The sequence below is a fragment of the Pinus tabuliformis genome, chromosome 7 (genome assembly GCF_031772625.1).
Source record: "Pinus tabuliformis cultivar Carrire ecotype Pingquan chromosome 7, CPIR1, whole genome shotgun sequence".
Taxonomy (NCBI): domain Eukaryota; kingdom Viridiplantae; phylum Streptophyta; class Pinopsida; order Pinales; family Pinaceae; genus Pinus; species Pinus tabuliformis.
The window spans coordinates 1,867,725,521-1,867,737,576 of NC_142293.1; the positions used below are offsets into that span (position 1 = coordinate 1,867,725,521).

The following is a 12,056-nucleotide window of genomic DNA, read 5'->3' on the forward strand; positions in this document are numbered from 1 at the left end:
AAATACTGAAATTAATTCAAATCTTGGAAGGCCCACAAAACAGCCATATATGCAGCCGGTAGTGATCAGTATGACTTGGAAAGGACGTGATAATAAAAATATGCTTTCCTCGCAAAACCACTTTTTCTCTCCTTTGCTTTTCATATGCCGAGCATACCTTCCTCCAATCGCTGGCTTAACTGCTCCGCTACTCCTTCCGCTCACTGCAGCCTGGGACATTCAGAGGCATATAGCTCCTCCAAGGAACTCAAATATTCCACACCATCCAAGACCTCTAAATCAAAGCACTCGGTAACATTTAGTATTCGAAGCTTTGTCAGCTGCCACAACCCCTTCATGCTCTTCAGCTTCGCACAGCTAGATGCCCACAGTTCCTCCAACGAATACAGATGCTCAAAAGGTGGCACCTTTTCCAACTTAGAGCAGACAAAGATGTATAATTCTCGAAGTTGTGTCAATTGGGCCAATCCATGTATGGTCTTCACTTTGACACAACTGCATGCCCACAACTCCTCCAATGACCTCAAACATTCAACACTTGGAAGGTCTTCCATCTCTGAGAAGCTTGAAATGTCTAGTTTTCGAAGCTTTGTCAGCTGCTCCAAGCCCTGTATGCTCTTCAGATTCACACACTCAGAAACCTGCAACTCCTCTAAAGACACCAATGTTTCAAAACTGGGTAGCTCCTTGTTAGTTTGACAACGAACTTTGGTTATCAAATGTAGTTAAACAGTTTTCTTTGTAACGAATAAATTTTTAGTTATGTAACGGTAGTGACATGAATATATCGAATGTCATGGAGGAAATTGATTATCGAATAAAACAGATTCACATTTCAGTTTCTATTTCTTGGTCTTCTCTCTCATTTTGTTCTTGATGTTCTTTCTTTCTCTGCTATTAACTCAATAAGTGGTATCAGAGCCAAGTTCGAGGTTACCCAAGTGGATGAATCCTCGGAATGCCGAACAAAGATGGTGAGCCCCCGTAAGCCTGTGGATGAGCTCGGTTAAACAGGCGGTGTGCTCCGGATTCTTCATGGACATGTTGGGGAACACACGGTGAAGAGGAGTTGACCTGGGATGGAGCAAGCTCTCGAGACAGGTGGTGTGCTACCATGTAAGGCGTGTGCTTCCAACGCATTGGAGCGGAGAATCCTGGTTGGTAGAGAGGGGAGAATCCTGCGAATGGTTTGAGGGGAGGCTCGATGGTCCTTTGTTCGAGGGGAGGATTGTTGGGTATACGAACAAAGTCCCACATTGATTAGAAGTGGTAGAAGTGGGAAGGATCATGGGTATATAAGGATGAACAAATATCTCCATTGGAATGAGGCCTTTTGGGGTAAAGCCCAAAAACAAACCCATGAGGACTTAGGCCCAAAGTGGACAATATCATACCATTGTGGAGATATGTGGTGTCCAGAGTCTCAACAAGTGGTATCAGAGCCTGGAAAAAACCTGTGATCAAACCCGTGATTTGAGCATAGCAAGTGTTTTGGCTTGAAGAATCCGGTTTCCTGAGACAGCGTGACGGCAGAATCCCTGAGTCGAATCCAGCGTGACGGCAGTGAATCCCTGAGTCGAATCCGGTTTCCTGAGACAGCGTGACGGCGTTGTGAGATCTTGCTGAATTGTTGGACGCGTTGTGAGGCTGCTACAGCCCTGTGGACGGCGTGGACGGCAAGAACGTTGTGAGAGCTTGAAGAATCGTGGGTGAGGCTGCTGAATCCCTGAGGACGGCCTGTGGACAGCGTGGACGGCAAGAACCCTGGCGTTGAGGCTTGAAACGGTGTGACCCTGGCGTTGAGGCTTGAAACGGTGTGGACGGCGTTGCAATAGTGTTTCCCTGAATCCGGGTATCGTTGTTTTTTAAGCAGAATTTTTTTTTTAAAAGAAAAAAGAAGGGTTTTGCAGAATTTTTTAAAAGATAGCAGAGGTTGTTCAGAAATCTTTAAAGATAGCAGCAAAGGTTGTTGTTGTGGTCTTTTATAAAATTATTGGAAAAAAAAGGGAAGGGTTTGCAGAAATTTTTTAAAGATAGCAGCAGAGCAGAATTTTTTAAAAAAGATAGCAGCAGAGATTGAAAAGGGTGTATTGTTTTTTTTTAAATATTGTAGAAGAACAAGTTTGCAAGGGTTTTGCATGAATGTTGTGAAACTAGAAAAACAAAAGGGTTTGCAAGAAATCAAAGGATTTGAAACTTGTCTTTCTGTTTGAATTGGGGAAGTTATTTTTTTTTTGGGGGAAAGACTGAAACCCTGGGAAGGAGGAAAATGGCCAAGATGTCGAATGCAAGATTCGAGGTGGAGAAATTCATTGGAAAGAGCAATTTTGCTCTTTGGAAACTGAAGGTTAAGGATCTGCTTGTGCAACAAGGGTTGCACAAGGCATTGGATGGGGTTACTAAGAAACCCACAACCATGACTACTTCAGACTGGGAGGACTTGGATGCCCGAGCTCTCAGTACCATCTGGCTATGTCTAGCGGATGAAGTTCTCTTCAACATCGTTGAAGAGACCACGGCATCAGGTTTGTGGGAAAAACTTGAAAACCTTTATATGACAAAATCATTAACCAACAGAATTTATCTGAAACGACAATTATACAGTCTTCGAATGAAAGAAGGTTCAAGCGTTGCAGAACATTTGAATGTTTTTAATACATTAATTTGTCAATTAACAGATATGGAAGTCAAAATACAGGAAGAAGATAAAGCCATAACCTTGCTGTGTTCTCTGCCTGAATCATGGGATCACTTCGTAACCTCAATCAGCTTCAGCTCTGCTGATTCTTTGAGGTTTGAATCAGTCGTGGGAGCTCTTCTGTCTGAAGAAGTACGAAGGAAATCCAGCACTGATACAACTGCATCAGAAGCCATGGTCGCTAGAGGACGCTCAAAGGAAAGAGGAGACAAACCAAGGGGGTCTTCCAGGTCGAAATCCAAGGGAAAAAAGTGTAAGGAAAAATGTTGGAGCTGCGGTAAAGTTGGACACTTGAGGAAGGACTGTTGGAAACGGAAGGAATCCGAAAACCTGAAGAACGAAGCGAATCAGGCTGATTCAGGTATTGTAGACGAAGTTTTATCTGCAGAAGATTTGTGTATGATAGATGAAACTTCACCTGAATGTAATGTCTCTCAGAGTTTTGATAGCTGGTTGTTAGACTCTGGTGCTTCGCATCATATGTGCCCACATAGAAACTGGTTTACTTCGTATGAAAATGTAAACGATAGTTCTGTGTTTATGGGTAACAATATGTCATGTCAGACTGTTGGGATGGGAGATATCAGGATTAAAATGTATGATAACACAGTTAGGACATTAACTAGTGTTAGACATGTACCTGATTTGAAGAAAAATTTAATCTCTTTGGGAGTGTTGGATTCAGATGGTTATAAGTTTACAGGTCAGGATGGCGTCTTGAAAGTCTTCATTAAGGTGCCCTTGTGGTTATGACGGCAGAGAAGGTCGGGAATCTTTACAGGTTAAAAGGAAGTACTCAGGTCGGTGAAGCAGCGGTTGCGTCAGAAAAGGAAGAAGCAGGTACTCGTCTGTGGCATCAGCGTTTGGGTCATATGAGCGAGAAAGGTCTTCACATACTGATGAAACGTAAATCTCTTCCCGGTCTGAAATCCTTGAATTTAGATTTCTGTAAACATTGTGTGTATGGGAAACGGTGTAAACAGAGATTTAAAGTTGGCAATCATAATAGTAAAGATGTTTTAGACTACATTCATTCTGATCTGTGGGGGCCTTCCCCTGTTATGTCATATGGAGGTGCATTGTATTTTTTAACGTTCATTGATGATTACTCTCGTAGAGTTTGGGTCTATATGCTAAAACGAAAAGCTGATGTATTCAATGTCTTTAAACAATTTAAAGTAATGGTAGAGAAAAGAACAGGCAAATCTATTAAATGTCTAAGAACTGACAATGGTGGTGAGTTCACTTCTGTTGAGTTTGAACAATACTGTAAGGATGAGGGCATTGTTAGGCACAAAACTGCTGTTTATACTCCTCAGCAAAATGGTGTTGCTGAGCGTATGAATCAGACTCTTATGGAAAGAGCCAGAAGCATGATCAGCAATGCTAACTTGCAAAAGGAGTTGTGGGCAGAAGCAGTATCTACTGCTTGTTATTTAGTTAACAGATCACCTTCAGTAGCAATTGATTGTAAAATTCCTGAAGAAGTCTGGACAGGTCAGTCTTGTGACTATTCTCATTTGAGGATATTTGGCTGTGATGCTTATTCTCTGATTCCGAAAAATCAACGTTCAAAGTTAGATCCAAAGTCGAAATGTTATCTCTTTGTTGGGTATGACTATGCAGTGAAAGGATATAGGTTGTGGGATCCTACATTGCGGAAGATAGTCATTAGTAGAGATGTAACATTTGATGAATCCTCTTTGTTAAAATCAAATGTTGAAAGAATTGAACAGGAACAGGTATCGCCGTGTCAACGAGTTCAGTTGGAGGCTAGATCTTTCGGTGACAGTCGAAAGGAAGGAGAGACTTCTGGAGACAAAGGTGTTGAAGACACAAAGGAAGCCGTTGAAGCTTCTGAACCAGTGCAAGTTTCTGAACCAGTTCAGCAACCAGTTACTCTGAGAAGATCAACAAGGGAAAGGAAAACTCCCAAAAGGTATGAAGATTTTGCTTCATCTTTTGCTTTGGTTACTGAAGATGGGGAACCGTCTTGTTATCAGGAAGCGATAGATGATACAGATAGCGAAAAATGGAAAAAGGCTATGGAAGAAGAAATGGACTCCTTAGCCAAGAACAATACCTGGGATCTTGTAGAGCTTCCTGAAGGGAGAAGTGTTGTTGGATGTAAATGGGTCTTCAAGCTGAAACAGAAAGTTGATGGTAGTATCGAGAGATATAAGGCGAGACTGGTAGCAAAAGGGTATTCTCAGGTTGAAGGTATAGACTTTCATGAGATTTTTTCTCCAGTTGTAAAACTTGTTTCTATACGTACTGTGTTGGCACTAACTGCGTTGCTTAATCTTGAGTTAGAACAGTTAGATGTTAAAACAGCTTTTCTACATGGTGATTTGAACGAAGAGATATATATGGAACAACCAGAAGGTTTTGTACGAGGTCGCAGCAGAAGATTAGTTTGCAAGCTCAGGAAATCATTGTATGGTCTGAGGCAGTCTCCTAGACAATGGTACAAGAAGTTTGATTCCTTCATGGTGAGCCAGAACTTTATAAGAAGTGAGTATGATCACTGTGTGTACTTTAAAAGTATTCATTATCTTAGCTTTGTATGTTGACGATATGCTTATTGCAAGCAAAAGCATGGAAGAGATCAACAGGTTAAAGGCTCAACTCTCTAGGGCGTTTGATATGAAGGATCTTGGAGCAGCAAAACATATCTTGGGCATGGAGATACACAGAGACAGGAAAAATGGTAAGCTTTGGTTATCACAGCAGAAGTATGTGGAGAAGGTATTTGAAAAGTTCTCTATGAATAATGTGAAACCTCTTAATGTTCCCCTAGCTTCCCATTTTAAGCTTTCTTCGGTTTTGAGTCCTAGAGCTGATGAAGAAAAGCGGTATATGTCTCATGTACCATATGCAAATGCGGTAGGCAACTTAATGTATACGATGGTATCTACAAGACCTGACATTTCACATGCAGTTGGAGTTGTCAGCAGATTCATGGCAAATCCAGGTAAAGAACATTGGCAAGCAGTGAAATGGGTGCTTCGATATCTAAGAGGCACAAGAGATCATTGCATCGTCTTTAATGGTAGTGAAGGATCAGTCTGCGGATATGTAGATGCTGACTATGCAGGTGATTTGGACAAAAGAAGATCTACTACAGGTTACGTCTTTACTCTTGCAGGTGGAGCAATTAGTTGGATGTCAAAGCTTCAAGACACGGTTGCATTGTCCACTACCGAAGCTGAATATATAGCTGCTTCAGATGCCAGTAAAGAAGCAATCTGGTTAAAGGGTTTGCTCGATGAAATTGGAAGAACGCAGGAGAAAGTGAGTGTACTTTGTGACAGTCAAAGTGCTATTCACTTGGCCACAAACCCTGCCTATCACAGCAGAACCAAGCACATTGATGTGAGATATCATTTTCTGAGACATGTGATCGATGGTGGAAAAGTAGCTCTTAAAAAGGTCCACACACGAGAAAATTGTGCAGACATATTCACAAAGCCAGTTACAGTAGAGAAGTTGCGGTGGTGTTTAGCTTCTCTTGGCTTGCAGGAAAGATGATGAATGGGAAAGTTGTTGTCAAGGTGGAGTTTGTTAGTTTGACAACGAACTTGGGTTATCAAATGTAGTTAAACAGTTTTCTTTGTAACGAATAAATTTTTAGTTATGTAACGGTAGTGACATGAATATATCGAATGTCATGTAGAGGAAATTGATTATCGAATAAAACAGATTCACATTTCAGTTTCTATTTCTTGGTCTTCTCTCTCATTTTGTTCTTGATGTTCTTTCTTTCTCTGCTATTAACTCAATACTCCTCCAGTTCTTCGCACCAGTTAATGTTCAGAATTTGAAGTTTTGTAAGGCCACAAAGCCCTTTTATCTTCCTCAATTTAAAACAACCAATCAAACCTAGTTTTGTGAGTGCTTTTGGCAATGTTCCAACCTCCACCAGATCATTACAAGCCTGGATGTCAAGATATTTAAGGGTGGGGCACACACCTTCAGGAAATGATACCTCATCCAATATTTGTGTATTGAACAGTTGGAACTGTTGCACCCCAAGCATACAGTCGTCAATGGAGGAATCCAAAGTACTCCATTTCCTTTTCCTTTTCGAATGTGTACTCAATGTTTTGCTTTCATCTTCAACCATTTTAAAGGGTAGTTCTTGTAAGGAACAATCCTTGACAACAAACTTAATCAACTGATTTAACATTCAGACTCAATTTGGCAAACATTTCAAACTCTGGCAGCTCCGCAGCTCCAAATACCTCAACTTTCTGAAGTCAATTCCGAGAGAAGGGGTAGTGTTTCCAGCAGAGGGGTTTTTAATACAAGCTTCTCCAAATCGCTGGACACTCCGATGGAACTTGGCCACTCTTTCAAGTTTCTAAGGTTCAAATTTAAATTTTCCAGGAACCGTTGATGTGCAATCTGAGAAGGCAATACTTCAATTTTGTCACAGCGGTAAATATTTTAGTACTCAAGGGCGCTGATATTTCCAAGAATTCCGCTCGAGAACCTTAATTATAGCAGTACTTTAAATTAAGATGTTTAAGCTTAGTTAAATTTCCGAATGAATTTGGAAGCCTTTCCAAATTACCGCAGTAAGGAAGGTCAATGTGTTAAAATCTTTTTAGATCACCAAGGACTGGCAAATCACAAAATTCTCCTTGCAATTTTAAAAAAGCCCCACAGGTGACTACAATCCGTTCTAGGTGTTTTAGTTGCCCTATGGACTCTGGAATATTCGTGAGCGGAGCATAAATCTCTAACTCTCGTAACTGCAAAGGTGTCTGCAATAAATTATGTGTCTTGATTAATCTAAATATAGGAATGATTCTCATCAACCAATAACAAATAATAGTTATAACTATTAGATTTTCAGAGTTTTATTTTTGTTGTTAAACAAGGAGTCTTGACTGTTTACATGGATTTGTTGTCTAAACAGGGTTTTTATTGTTCAAACAGGATTGGACTGTGAAAAGTTCAGAACTCAAACTGTGATTCTAACCGATCCTTGCAAAGATTCAGGGTAAATTAGACCGCAAAATAAGTCCAAAAATCCTCAAAAAAATATAACTGATAGAATACGGCAGAAAGAAGTTTCGTTCGTGACCATCTGGTACTATATTAAGAACACAAGTAAAACTAGAAACTTTATTGCATAATAGGAAAGTCTATTTACCTTCAGTTTGTCTAACCAAAATGATTTTAATTCAAGCCCATCCATTTTTAAAACCCTTAAATTTTTCAATGGAATCCAAGAAGGCAGAGACGAGTAAGGAAAATTGTCCCAGCAAAGCCACGAGAGTTTTGGGCACCGAACTCTCCTCAAAACGGGTTCCAGATCATCGTCATCAATATCGAGAAGTTGCAACTCTGTGAATGTGTAGGAAGTGAGGGATGCATATTCGTCAACATTTTCTTCATATTCACCACGAAGTATCTTTATTCCCCGCACCTTTATCACTTGTTCATTTTTTAAAAACCATGAAGAATTAAAAGCGTGCATGCAAAGTAAACATAGAAGATTGAATGATTGACTACTTACTGGTGATTGTTGCAAAAAATCTTTCATGTTCCTTGCTCTGACCATAAGACGACAGGGCAATTGTGACTTTGCAAGATCTCTCCCCAGATCTCTAAAGTGATCATGCATTCTTATCTTATTTCCATGGCCCAGATCTACTAAACATTTGTTGAGGAGACTTTGAAACCCCTGTGAGCCTTTCCAGCTGGACCCATCCCAAATTCTTAAGGTTGTATCCCTGTTTTCTCCTATGAAAAACAAGCAATGTCTAAGAATATATCTTGTTCGTCTCTTTCAAGTGCGTCAAAACTAATTTGAAGTCTCCTTTGTATCTCAAAGGGTAAGTATTTGTTCAAGTCTATCAATTCGTCCTGCCAATAAGATTGATCGTTGTTTCCATAGAGAAGAGCCCCAAAAACTTTTAGAGACAAGGGAAATCCATCGCAAGCCCTTAAAAAATTGTCAACCATATACTCAAATCCGGAGAGTGGATGTGGCTGGCATAAAGCATGCGAGCAAAAGAGCTCTTTGGAGTGTTCTGTATTAATGCTAGTCAACTTATAAATTGCTGACTCTTGTACCCCTGACCTTAAGAGGACATTCTTGTCATGGGATGTGACGAATATTAAGCTATTGGGGCGCAATACATCTCTAACTCGAACAGGCAAAAATGCATCTACTTCTTCCACATGATCTACATCATCTAAAAGTAGTGACCCTTGAGAAGACCTGCGTGATAAATGCTTCTTGAGCATCTACATACCTTCATCAATGCTATCTATCTGTAGATTAGATTCAGTTAAGTCTTTTAGAAGTTTTCTCTGCAAAGAAAGTAAAGAGCTTTCAGCATTTTCTCTTACATCGAATAGAAAGTAGGATTTACTGAAAATTTGGACTCTTCCTGTTGAAGAGATCTTTAGCCAGCGTTGTCTTCCCCATTCCACCTAAGCTCGTGATGCCAACGAGCTGAAGTCTTCCGCTTTGCTACGGAAGTGATAGTTTCTTTTTAAAATCTTTCACTTTCTCATCCAAACCAATGGGGTATCTGGCCACATTCAACTGTGTTTTTTTGCTTTCTCACCATCCGTTCAACAACTTTATCTAACATCTCCCCCTCTTCACTAGTTATACACAAGAAAATAAACAAAAATATCAGACAAACAAATAAATCTATAAGATACACATATTACATCTTGTATCCTTGTATTTAAAAGAGACTAAGAATTGTAGGTCTCACCCATTAAACGCTTCCAGATCTAACCCACTTACATCTGCAACACGTGAAAGAGCATTTCTCCAGCTTTCAATAGTGGTGGAGTTGTAATGCGGTTGAGTGTTAGGTTGTGCAGGGACTTCTCCCCGTGTCCACCACATTTCAGCCGGCCTGACATGGTAAAACACAGGGATAATAGGAGCCCTCAATTCCAGCATGAGGGGGAGTTCATCCAAACACCAGTTTGATTCCCCATAGGTGGGAGAAAAAAGATGCAACATGCACTGAGGCACTTCTAATAGTGCCATGTATTTGACAAGTCAAGCCTTTTCCCTCTTGCAATTCTTGGTAATCTAGAAAAATTCGCAGTCCTTAGGAAATAAGACGACGGTATAGATGGCTGGCAAAGGTCTTCTTCATGTCGGGGCCTCTATGATTAATAAAGACGTCGCATCAAGAAGTGTTGCTTGAATCACCAAAGCTGGAGGTGGAGGCAGCTATTGAAGAAATCGTGAAAGGAAAGCTTTGGTTCAGAGTTTCAGAGGAGCGAATAAATTCTGGAGAGGATTATACTGAAAAATTCTCAACAATGTTTGAAGAGAAATGAAATGATATTCTAACATTCATGAGACTAAAAATAATTTATGGGACTATTAGTTTCCTGTGTTTCATCTTTTGCAATTCAATCATTTTCTTGTTCAAATTGATGATGAGCTGGCCCAATTTTCCATCAATCCCCTCACTGAAAAGACAATGCCAAGAAATCGATGCTAGCATATTCCCATAACTTTCTCTGATGTCTTTGAATGCATCACATTCCAAAATGAAATGTTTTTGGATTCCATTGCCCCAGACGTGAAAAATGTACACACATGTTTTTCCCAAGCTTCTTTAGACCTTTTTTGTCCTGTTTCACACCAAAGTTGATGCAAGTTGGTTCTTAATTGAGCAATAAGAACCTTTGCGATGAACTCATTTTGTTGTAGATCACACATAGGGTTGAATTTCTCAATGTAGTGCTTCTTCTTTCTACCCAACTCTTTTCCCCATACCCGTTTACGAAGCTTCTCCATAACAAAATCTTTTAGCTCCTTGCTATTTGTGGGACAGGGATTGAGGTAGATATTAAATTTTTGTATCCATGTGTAGTTTTGTTTCATCCATGTTTTCTTTTTTTTACTCATGCCTTCGTTGAAGACAACATTAGGCCCTCTGCTTACTCCCATTTGCTCAATTCTTTTTAGATATCTTATGAGTCACACCATAGCAATTGCTTCAATGGGAGTTGCTCATGTTTCACTCAACATTATCTCATAAGATACTGAATCTTTTTATTTTGAACTTGCTCATGATCAAGCGTTTTTGGATTTTCTCAATTTGTTTCCATTTTGAGATGGGGGTGTTGCTAGCCCACAATTCACATCCATATAGCATCATTGGACAAACTAGGAGTCCAAAAAGCGTTTTAGTCGTTTTCCATTCCCATAACTCTGCCTCTCTACATCTGTTTTAAAGAGCATATAATGTTTTCCACTCTTCTAAAATTCTCTTATTTTTGCAGTCCTCCCAATTAAGTTTGTTGTTGAAATCAATCATGAGATACTTGTACTCATTTACTTCTTCAAGAATGTTGCATTCAAAGAAGAACATATGTTGGCTCTACTTCCTTTTATTAGAGAAAATCATTATTTTGGTCTTGCTAGTATTGACTTGCATCTCCACTTCTCTACAAAAATTCTCAAAGGCATATAGGTGCATTTGCAATCCATGGGCTGATTTAGAAATCAATACAAGATCATCCACATATAAAAGAAGCTTTATCACAAACTCCCCCAACCGAACAACATCTCCACCTCGCAGATTTATCCACTCTTCCAGTATATCAATATATAAGCCAAAAAGAGTAGGAGATAGACAACAACCTTGCTTGACTCCAATGTCACTTCTAAAGCTTTCTGAAATAGCCGCTGAGGTTCTAATTTTGACTTCCACTTCTTCGTAAAGTCTATGGACGGCGGCTCTATAATGCAAAGTAATTTCAAGTTCTTCCATTCTACGCCACAACTTATCTCTAGGGACTGTATCAAATGCTTTATTGAAGTCAACAGAGCATCAAAATGCTTCTTCTTTGTCCTCCCAAACATTTTCAACAATGTGTCTCAATGTGATACCATGATCCACTGTAGAATGCTTTGGCCTAAAATCCGCTTGTCCTTTTGCCCTCTTTTCTTTTACTTCTGCCCCTCTTTTCTTTTACTTCTGCCCACTTACTGATTCTATTTTCGACCATGCTACCTAAAAGCTTTGTAAACAAAGGATTGATCATAATGGTTCTATAATTGGAAGGATTATTAATGTCTCCACTTTTAAAAAGGTGTATTGCTAGGCTAGTTGTCCAGTCCCTTGGGAATCCTTACTGAATGATGTTGTTAAATATTTCCATGATGTGCGGTGCAAGAGTGTTCATTCCCCATTTTAGATACTCTGCTTGAAGCTCAACCAAGTCCTTTGCCTTTCCTGTTTTCAGCTTCTTAATTCCAATCTCCACCTCTTGTAATGTGAAGAGCTTTGTAGTTGTGTTAATCTTGGAGGAAGGCTCCGCCTCTTATTCTTTCTCATAGACTTGCTTTGCATATTCA

At 39.8% G+C, this 12,056-nt stretch overlaps 1 pseudogene; it reads right to left on the reverse strand.

The window, feature by feature from the left end:
* Positions 1-200: 200 nt before the first annotated feature.
* LOC149255921 (disease resistance protein Roq1-like) lies at positions 201-8,959 on the reverse strand (annotated as a pseudogene).
* Between the last annotated feature and the right edge of the window lie 3,097 nt (positions 8,960-12,056).